The sequence below is a fragment of the Antechinus flavipes genome, chromosome X (genome assembly GCF_016432865.1).
Source record: "Antechinus flavipes isolate AdamAnt ecotype Samford, QLD, Australia chromosome X, AdamAnt_v2, whole genome shotgun sequence".
Classification (NCBI taxonomy): domain Eukaryota; kingdom Metazoa; phylum Chordata; class Mammalia; order Dasyuromorphia; family Dasyuridae; genus Antechinus; species Antechinus flavipes.
The window spans coordinates 82,577,648-82,587,251 of NC_067404.1; the positions used below are offsets into that span (position 1 = coordinate 82,577,648).

Genomic DNA, 9,604 nt, shown 5'->3' on the forward strand with positions numbered 1-9,604 from the left:
GAGGGAACGAGAGGAAGAGAGAAATTTAGAGAATGGAAGAGAGAGAGGAAGAGAGAGGGAACGAGAGGAAGAGAGAAATATAGAGAATGTAAGAGAGAGAGGAAGAGAGAGTGTGTGAAGGAAGGAAGGAGAGAGAAAGAAGAAAGCAAAAAGGAGAGGAAGAGAGAGAAAAAATAGTCTAAGAGGGAGAGAGGCGTAGAGAGACAGAGAGCAGAGTGAGAGAGAGACACACAGAAAAAGACAGGGAGAGAGGGAAGAAGAGACAAGAGAGACACAGAGGGAGAGAGAAGGAGAGAAACAAAGAGAAGAGAGAGAAAAAGAGTGAGAGAGAGAAGAGAGAAAGAGAGAGGGGAAAAGAGAGGAGAGAAAAAGAGGACAGAGAGAGAGGGAAAGACAGAGGAAGAGACAGAGAGAGAGAGAGGAAGAGAGAAAAAGAGAAGGAGGAAGAGAGAGATGGAAAGAAAAAAGAAAGAGGAAGAAAGGGAGAGAGAAATACAGAGAGTGGAAGAGAGAGGGGGGAAAAGAGAGGAAAAAAGAGAGGAAGAGAGAGTAGAAGAAAGAGAAAGAGGAAGAGAGAAAAATATAGAGTGGAAGAGAGAGAGGAAAAAGAAAAGAAGAGAGAGTAGAAGAGAGAGAATATGGAAGTGAGAAAAATATAGAGTGGAAGAGAGAGAGAAGAAGAGAGAGGAAGAAGGGGAAGATGAAAAAAGAGAGGAAGAGAGAGGAAGATAGGAGGACAGAGAGATGAAAGAGAAAGGAAGAGAGAGATGGATAGAAATAATAAAGAGTAAAAAAGAGGGAGAGAAATAGAAAGTGGAAGAGAGAGTAGAAGGGAGAGAGTGGAAGAGAAAAAAATATTATAGAGTGGAAGAAAGAGAAGAGAGAGGGAGAGAAGAAGAGAGAGGAAAAAAGAGAAGGAGAGGGAAAGAGAGGAAGAGAGAGGAAAAAAGAGAGAAGACAGAGGAATAGTGAAAAAAGAAAAGAGAGAGAGAAGGAGAGAGAAAAAGAGGAAGAGAGAAAAAGAGGAGAGGGAAAAAACAGAAGAGAAGAGAGAAAGAAAGAGAGGGAGAAAGGGTGAGGGGGGAGAGAGAGGAATAGAAAGAAAAAGAAAAGAGAGAGGGGAGGAAAGAGAGGAATCGAAGAAAAAGAAAAAAAGAGAAGAGAGAGAAGAAGAAGAGGGAGGAAGAAAAAGAGAAGAGAGAAAAAAGGAGAGGAAGAGAGACAGAAAAAGTGAGGAGAGAGAGAAAACTAGAGGGAGAAAGGAGGCGAGAGGGAGAGAGAAATATAGAAAGTTAGAGATGGAGAGAGAGAGAGAGAGAGAGAGAGAGAGTGTGAGTGTGAGTGTGTGTGTGTGTGTTAAGGAAGGAAGGAGAAAGAGAGAAAAAGAGGGAGATAAGGGTAGAGAGACAATTGAGAGAGACAGAGGAGAGTGAGAGAGACATACACAGAAAAAGAAACACAGAGGGAAAGGGGAGGGGGAGAAGAGACAGACACAGACACAGAGGGAGAGAGGAATAGAGAAACAAAGAGAGAGAAAAAGGAAGGGAGAGGAAAAAGAGAGTGAGAGAGAGGAAGAAAGAGAAAGAGAGAGGAAGAGAGGGGAAAAGAGAGAGACATACAGAGGAAGAGAAAGAGGACAGAGACAGAGAGAAGGAAAGAGAGAGGAAGGGACAGAGAAAGAGAGATGGGGAAGGGAAGAGGGGAAGAGAGAGGGGGGAAAAAGAAGAAGAGAGATGTGAAAGAGAGGAAGAAAGAAAGAAAGAAAGAAAAAGAAAAGAGATGGGGAGAAAAAAGAAAAGAGAAAAAAAAGAGGGAGAGAGAGAAATAGAGACTGGAAGAGAGATGGAGGAAGAAAGAGGATGGAAGAGAGAGTAGAAGAGAAAGTAGAAGAGAGAGGGAGAGGGAAAGAGGAAGAGAGAGAAGAAAGTCAAAGAAGGAGAGAGGGGTAGAGAGACAGAGAGGAGAGTGAGACAGAGAGAGAGACAACACACACACACACACACACATAAAAAGAGACACAGAGCAGGGAGGGAGGGAGAAGAGACAGACAAAGAGACAGACACAGAGGAAGAGAAAGGAAGAGAGAAAAAAGAAGAAGAGAAAGAAAAAAAGAGAGTGAGAGAGAGGAAGAGAGGGGGGAAAGAGAGGAACAGATACAGAGAAGAGAAAAAGAGGATAGAGACAGAGAGGAGGGGGGGGGAGAAGGGGAGGCAGAGGGAAGAGAGGGAAAGAGAGAGGGAAGAGAGAGGAAGAGAGAAAAAGAAAAGAGAGGGGAGGAAAAAAGAGAAGGGGAGGAAAAAGGAAGAAAGTGGGAGAGAGAGAAATATAGAGGGTGGAAAGAGAGAGGAAGAAAGGAAGAGAGAGAGTGGAAAAGAAAGAAAAATATAGAGTGGAAGAGAGAGAACGAGAAGAGAGGGAGAGGGAAAGAGAGGAAGAGAGAAAGAAAAGCTAAGGAGAGAGAGAGGAAAGGAGAGGGAAAAGCTAGGAAGAAAGAGAAAGAGAAGGAGAGAGGGGGGAAAGATAGAGGAAGAGAGAGAGGGGGGAGAAAAAGAGAAGACAGAAAGGGGAGAAAGAGGAATAGAGAAAAAAGAAAAAGAAAAAAGAAAGAAAGAGAATAGGAAGAGAGAGAATAGAGAGAAAAATAAGAGAGAAAGAGGAAGAGAGAGTGAGGGAGAAAGGGTGTGTGAAAGTGAGGTGGGGGGAGAGACAGGAATAGAGAGAAAAAGAAAAGAGAAGGAAAGAAAAAGGAATTAAGTGAAAAAGAAAAGAGAGAGGAAGAGAGGGAAATAGAAAGGGAGGAAGAAAGAGAAATAGAGAGAGGGAGGGAAGAGAAGAGAGAGAAAAAAAAGAGGGAGAGGAAGAGAGAGGAAAAAGTGAGGAAGAGAGAGAGGGGAAGAGAAAAAGAGAGAGAAAGGGAGAGAGAGAGGGGGGAGAGAGGAACAGATACAGAGGAAGAGAAAAAGAGGACAGAGAGGAGAGGGGGGGAAGAGAGAGAGATGAAGAGAGAGGAAGAGAGAAAAAGAAAAGAGAAGGAGGAAGAGAGAGAGTAGAAGAGAGAGTGGAAGAGAAAGAAAAATATAGACTGGAAGAGAGAAAGAGGAAGAGAGAGAGGAAAAGCTAGGAAGAGAGAGGAAAGATAGAGGAAGAGACAGAAAAAGAGAGGGGGGAAAGAGAGGGGGGGAAGAGAGAGGGGGGAAAGGAAAAAGAGAAAAAAAAGAGAGAGGAAGAGAGAATATAGAGAGTGGAAGAGAGAGGGAGGAAGAAAGAGAGGAAAAGAGAGAGAGGGAGAGTAGAAGAGAGAGAGAAGAGGAGAGGGAGAGGGAAAGAGGAAGAGAGAGAGAGAGAAGAGAGAGGAGGAAGATAGAGGGAGAGAGAGAGAGAGGGAGACAGAGAGAGCAGAAGACAGAGAGAGGGGAAGAAAGAGGAATAGAGAAAAAGAAAAAGAAAAAAGAAAGAAAGAGAATAGGAAGAGAGAAGAATAGAGAGAAAAATAAGAGAGAAAGAGGAAGAGAGAGTGAGGGAGAAAGGGTGTGTGAAAGTGAGGTGGGGGGAGAGACAGGAATAGAGAGAAAAAGAAAAGAGAAGGAAAGAAAAAGGAATTAAGTGAAAAAGAAAAGAGAGAGGAAGAGAGGGAAATAGAAAGGGAGGAAGAAAGAGAAATAGAGAGAGGGAGGGAGAGAGGAAGAGAGAGAAAAAAAAGAGGGAGAGGAAGAGAGAGGAAAAAGTGAGGAAGAGAGAGAGGGGAAGAGAGAAAAAGAGAGAGAGAAAGGGAGAGAGAGGGGGGAGAGAGGAACAGATACAGAGGAAGAGAAAAAGAGGACAGAGAGGAGAGGGGGGGAAGAGAGAGAGATGAAAGAGAGAGGAAGAGAGAAAAAAAGAAAAGAGAAGGAGGAAGAGAGAGAGTAGAAGAGAGAGTGGAAGAGAAAGAAAAATATAGACTGGAAGAGAGAAAGAGGAGAGAGAGAGGAAAAGCTAGGAAGAGAGAGGAAAGATAGAGGAAGAGACAGAAAAAGAAGAGGGGGAAAGAGAGGGGGGGAAGAGAGAGGGGGGAAAGGAAAAAGAGAAAAAAAAGAGAGAGGAAGAGAGAAATATAGAGAGTGGAGAGAGAAGGGAGGAAGAAAGAGAGGAAAAAGAGAAGAGAGGGAGAGTAGAAGAGAGAGAGAAGAGGAGAGGGAGAGGGAAAGAGGAAGAGAGAGAGAGAGAAGAAGAGAGAGGAGGAAAGATAGAGGGAGAGAGAGAGAGAGGGAGACAGAGAGAGCAGAAGACAGAGAGAGGGGGAAGAAAGAGAGGAATAGAGAAAAAGAAAAGAAAGAAAAAGAAAGAGAGAGAGAGCAAAAGAGAGGGGAAGACAGAGTGGGAGAGAGAGCAAAAGAGGGGAAGACAGAGAGTGGGAGAGAGAGAGAGAGAGAAATAGAGAGTGGAAGAGAGAAAGAGGAGAGAGAGAAAAAAAAGAGGAAGAAAGAGAAAAATAGAAGAGAGAGGGAAAGATAGAGGGAGAATGAGAGAGAGAGAAGAAGAGAGAGAAAAGAAATAGAGAGAAAAAGAAAAGAAGAGAGAGGAAAAGAAAAAAAGAGGAGAGAGAAGAAGAGAGAAAAAGAGGAGAAAGAAAAAAGAGAGAATGGGGAAGAGAAAGGGCAATAGAGAGAGGGAGAAAGGGAGAGGGGGGGAGAAAGAGAGGAATAGAGAGGGAGGGAGAGAGAGAAAAAGAGGAAAAGGAAGAGAGAGAGGGATAGAGAAAGAAAAAGAAATAGAGGGAGAGAGGGAGAAGGAAAGAGAAATATGGGGGGAGAGAATGGAAGAAAGAGAGAAAAAATAGAGTGGAAGAGAGAAGAAGAGAGAGAGAGAAGAGAAAGAAAGTGGAGAGAAGAGGAAGAGAGGGAGAAAGGAAGAGAGAGGGAGAGAAAAGGAAGGAGGAGGAAGAGAGAGAGGAGAGAGACAGTAAGAAAGAGAGAGGGGGGAAGAGAAATATAGAGAGTGGGAGAGAGAGAGAAAAAATAGAGTGGAATAGAGAGAGGAAGAGAGACAGAAAAGAGGGTGAGAGAGTGAGGAAGAGAGAAAAAGAGAGAAGGAAGAAGAGAGACAGAAAAAAGAGAGAGAGAGGCAGGGGGAGAGAGGAAAAGAGAGAGGGAGATAGAGGAAGAGAAACAAAGAGAGACAGAGAAAAAGAGATGGAGAGAGAGAGAACGAGAGAGGGGTGGGATAGAGGGAGAGAGAGAAAAAAAAAGAGAAAAAGAGGAGAGAGGGGGGGAAGACAGAGAAAAAAAGCGGAGAGAGGAAAAGAGAGAGAGGAGAGGGAGAAAGGAAGAGAGATATAGCACATGGAAGAGAGAGAGGAAGAGAGAATGTGTATGAAGGAGGGAAGGAGAGAGAGAAGAGAGATAGAAAAAAGATAGTGGAAGAGGGAGAGTGAGGGAGAAAGAGAGATTAGAGAGAGAGGAGAGTAAGAGAGACAGAAAGACACAGAGGAAGAAAGGAAGAGAGTGAGGGAGAAGAGACACAGAGAGACATACACAGAGGGAGAGAGAGAAGTAGAGAGACAGAAAGGAGAGAGAGAGAGACAGAAAGACACAGAGGAAGAAAGGAGAGAGGGAGGGAGAAGAGACAGAGAGAGACATACACAGAGGGAGAGAAGAAGAGAGACAGAGGAAGAGAGAGGTAAAGAGAGGAAGAGAGAAAAAGAGAGAGGGGGAAGAGAGAGAGGAAGAAACACAGAGAATGAGAGAGAGAAAGAAAGAGAGGAAGAAACAGAGAGAGAAGGAGAGAGAAAAAGAAAAGAAGAGAGGGAGGAAGAGAGAGAGAGAGAGGAGAGAGAGGGGAAGAGAGAGAGAGGAGAGAGGGAAAGAGAGAGAAAAAGAGAAGAAGAGAGAGGGGGAAAGAGAGGAAGAGATACAGAAGAAGAGAAAAAGAGGGGAGAAGAGAGAGGAAAAGAGAGGGGGGAGAGAGAGAGGGAAAAACGAGAAGACAGAGAGAGAGATGAAAGAGAGGAGAAAGAGAGAGAAAAAGAGGAAGAAAGAGAGGAAGAGAGAAAAAGAAAAAAAGAGGGAGGAAGAGAGGAGGAGAGAAAAAAGAGGAAGAAAGGAGAGAGAAATATAAAGAGTGGAAGAGAGAGAAAAAATAGAATGGGAGAGAGAGAGGAAGAGAGAGAGAGAGAGAGAGAGAGAGAGAGAGAGAGAGAGAAGGAGGAGGAGGAAAAGAGGAAGAGAGAGAAAAAATAGAGAGTGGAAGAGAGAGAAAAAATAGAGAGTGGAAGAGAGTAAGAAGAAGAGGGAGAGAGAGGAAGAGGGAGAGGGGAAAGAGAAAAAGAAAGGGGGAGAGAGAGGGAGGGAGGGGGAGATAGAGGAAGAGAGATAAAGTGAGGAAGGGAGAGAGGAAAAGCTAGGAGGAGAGAAAAAGAGAGGGAAAGATAGAGGAAGAGAGAATAAGAAGAAGGGAGAGAGAGAGAGAGACAAAGAGAGGAAAAGAGAGAGAAGAAAGGAAGAGAAATATAGAGTGGAACAGAGAGTGTGTGAGGAGGTAAGGACAGAGGGAAAGAGAAAGAGGGAAAAGAGAGAGGAATAGAGGGAGAAAAAGATAATGGAAGAGGAGGGGAGGAGGGAGGGAGAGAGAGACACACACACAAAGGAGGAGAGGAGAAAGAGAGAGAGAGATGGAGGAAGAGAGAGAGAAAAAGAGAGGAATAATGTGGAAGAGAGAAAATATAAGTGGAAGAGAGAGGGGGGATGAGAGAAAGGGGGAGAGGGAGAGAGAGAGGGAAACAGAGAAGAAGAGAGAGAAAAGGAAAGGAAGAGAGAGAGAGGAGGAGGAGAGAAATGAAGAGAGGAGGAAAGGGAGAGAGAAAAAGAGAGTAGAAGAGAGGAAAAATAGAGTGGAAGAGAGAAAAATAGAGAGTGGAAGAGAGAAAAAAAAATAGAGTGGAAGAGACAAAGAGGAAGAGAGAGGGGGGAGGAGGGAGAAGAGAGAGAGAGAGAGAGTAAAAGAGGAAGAGAGAGAAAAAGAGAGGAGAGAAATGAAGAGAGGAGGAAAGGGAGATGGGGGGGCAGAAAGAGAGATAAAAATAGAGTGGAAGAGAGAGAGAGAAAAGAGAGGAGAGAGAAAAATAGAATGGAAGAGACTGAGAAAAATAGAGAATGGAAGAGAGAGAGAAAAGAGGAAAAGAGCGAGAAATAGTGTGAAAGACAGAAAAAATAGAGAGTGGAAGAGAGTGAGAAGGAAGAGAGAGGAAAAGAGGAAGAGAAAGAAAGAAAAAAAGAGAGGAGGAAGAGAGAAAAGGAAGAAAAGGAAAAATAGAGGAAGAGAGAGAAACTAGAGAAAGAGAGATAAATAGAGGAAGAGAGAGGAGAGAGAAAAGGAGGGGGAGAGGGGGGAGAAGGAGGGGGAGAAAAGAGAGGAATAGAGAGAAAAAGAGAGAAGGAGAGAAAAGAGAAGAGGAAAGGGAGAAAGAGGGGGAGGAGGAGAGAAAAAAATAGAGAGTGGAAGAGAGAGAGGAAGAGAGGAGGAAAGAGAGAGGGGGGGGACAGAGAGAGGAGGAAAGAAAGAGAGGAAGAGAAAGGGAAAAAGAAAGGAAGAGAGGAGGAGGAGAAAGATGGGGGAGAGAGAAAAATAGAGAGTGGAAGAGAGAGAGACAGGGAGAGAGAAGAAGAGTAAGGGGGAGAGAGGAAGAGAAAAAGAGAGGAAGAGAGAGAAAAAGAAGAAGACAGAGTGGGGAGAGAAATGATGAGAAGAGGACAGAGAGAGTGAGAGAGAGAGAGGAAGAGAGAGAAAAATAGAGTGGAAGAGACAGAGAAAGAGAGAGTGGAAGAGAGAGATAGGAAGAAATGAGAAAAAGAGGAAGAGAGAGAGAAGGAAAGAGAGAGAAAAATAGAGTGGAAAAGAGAGAGAGGAGAAAAAAGAGGGAGAGAGAAAAATAGAGTGGAAGAGAGAGAGAAAAAGGAAAAGAAAAAGAGAGGGAGAGGGAGAGAGAGGAGAGAGAGAGAGAGAGAAAAAAGGAACAAGAGAGAGGGAAAGAGGAAGAGAGAGAAAAAGAAAAGGAGAGAAATGAAGAGAGGAAGAGAAAGAAAGGAAGAGAGAGAGAAGGAAAGAGAGAGAGGGATAGAGAATGAGAGAGAGAGAAAAAGTGGAAGAGAGGGGGAGAGAAAAATAGAGGAAGAGAGAGAAAAGGAGGAGAGAAATGAAGAGAGGAGGCAAGAGGAAGAGGAGGAAAGAGAGGAGGAAAGTGAGAGAGGGAGGGGGTAAGAGAGAGAAAAATAAAGAGTGAAAGAGAGAGGAAGAGGGAGAAAAAAGAGGAGAGAAATGAAGAGAGGAAGAGAGAGAGAGGGGGGAGGAGGAGAGAAAAAAATAGAGTGGAAGAGAGAGATCGGAAGAGAGAGAGAGGAAGAGAGAGAAAAAGAGGAGAGAGAGAGAAAAAGAAGAGAGGAAGACAGAGTGGGGGGGGGGAGAAGAGAGCAAGAGAAAAATAGAGTGGAAGAGAGAGATCGGAAGAGAGAGAGACAGAAATAGACAGTGGAGAAGAGAGAGAGGAAGAGAGCGAGAGAAAAAGAAAGGAAGAGACAGAGAAAATGTGGAAGAGAGAAAAGAGAAGGAAAGAGAGAGAAAATAGAGAGAGAGAGAGAAAAAGAGAAAGGGAGAGAGAGAAAAAAAGTAGAAGAGAGAGAGGAAGAGACAGAGAAAGAGAGTAGGAAAATGAGGAAAGAGAGAGGGAAAGGGAGAAATAGAGGGAGAAGAGGGAAGAGAGAGAGAAGGAAAGAGAGAAAAATAGAGAATGAAAGAGGGGGAGAGAGAAGGGAAGAGAGAGGAAGCAAGAGGGAAAAGGGAAGAGAGAGAGGAGAAGAAGAAGAAGAAAGAGTGGGGGAGAAGAGAGAAAAAGAGGAAGAGAGGAAGAGAAAAAGAGAGGAAGAGACACAGAGAGGAGGAAAAGAGATAGAGGAAGAGAGAGAAAAATAGAGGAAGACAGAGAGAGGGGGGAGGAAAAGAGAGGAGAGGGAAAGAAAAAGGAAGAGAGTGGAAAAGGGAAGAGAGAGGGAGAAGGAAAAAGAGAGAGAAAAAGACATAGTGGAAGAGAAGGGGAGAGAGACAAAGAAAAGGAGGAGAGGGAGAGAGAAAAAGAAGTGAGAGAGAAAAAAGGAAGAGAGAGGAGTGGAGAGAGAGAGGAAAGAGGTAGAAAGAGAGAGGAAGAAAGTGAGAAAGAAAGAAAAATAGAGTGAAAGAGAAGAAGAGAAAAAAGAGAGAGTGGAGGAGAGAGAAAAAGAAGAGAAGAGAAATGAAAACAGGAGGAAAGAGAGAAAGAGGAGGAGAAAAATGATGAGAGGAGGACAGAGAGAGTGAGAGAGAGAGAAATGAAGTGAAAAGACAGAAAGAAAGCGAGTGGAAGAGAGAGACATAGGAAGAGACAGTGAGAAAAAGAAAGAGAAAAACTAGTGGAAAAGAGAGAGGGAGAGAGGAAGAAAAAGAGAGGGAGAGAGAAAAAAAGAGTGGAAGACAGGAAGAGGGAGGAAAAAGGAAAAGAGAGAGAGCAAGAGAGAGGGAGAAAAGGGAGAGAGATGGGGAGAAAGAGAGAGGGAGAAGAGAGGAAAAGCGAGGAAGAGAAAGAAAAAAATAGAAGAAAAAG

At 43.9% G+C, this 9,604-nt stretch overlaps 1 long non-coding RNA gene across 1 annotated transcript; it reads left to right on the forward strand.

Annotated features, from left to right (window-relative positions):
* The first annotated feature begins 4,787 nt into the window (after nucleotides 1-4,787).
* LOC127542682 (uncharacterized) lies at nucleotides 4,788-5,801 on the forward strand. The gene is made up of 2 exons (XR_007948784.1): nucleotides 4,788-5,480; nucleotides 5,587-5,801. It is a non-coding gene; the product is annotated as an uncharacterized LOC127542682 (long non-coding RNA).
* The last annotated feature ends 3,803 nt before the right edge of the window (nucleotides 5,802-9,604 follow it).